Here is a 403-nt window from a genome sequence, read left to right on the forward strand (position 1 = left end):
GGGCTCTTGGTGTCACTTGCATTCGATGGCCACCAAAACTCTGTGGGTGGAAGTTCCCACGCGAAGCTTGTGTCCTTCTTTCCCAGTGCGGCAGTGGGCTCTTGGAGTCAAGGCTGGGGGGGGTTCCCCTGCCAGCTCGGCTCCCAAGCCTGCAAAAGGGCTAAAAACCAGCAATGATGGAAGAGGACTCTGCTACAGTCAGGAAAAGGCTGTACTTGCGGAATAGCAACCTGTATTAAATTTCTCGGCTGTTTTCCACCTTTGGACATGGGGCACTGCATCTGCACCTGGCTTGGGAGTGGGTAAAAGATCCCTCAAATTGCAGGATGCTGCCAAAGAGCGTTGTGGCATTTGTAGGGCTGTGTCTGCAAAGCGCTGCCAAGGGCTCAGCCGTGTGGAGGAT

Source organism: Haliaeetus leucocephalus, unplaced genomic scaffold, assembly GCF_000737465.1.
Source record: "Haliaeetus leucocephalus isolate CR32 unplaced genomic scaffold, Haliaeetus_leucocephalus-4.0 Scaffold273, whole genome shotgun sequence".
Lineage (NCBI taxonomy): Eukaryota > Metazoa > Chordata > Aves > Accipitriformes > Accipitridae > Haliaeetus > Haliaeetus leucocephalus.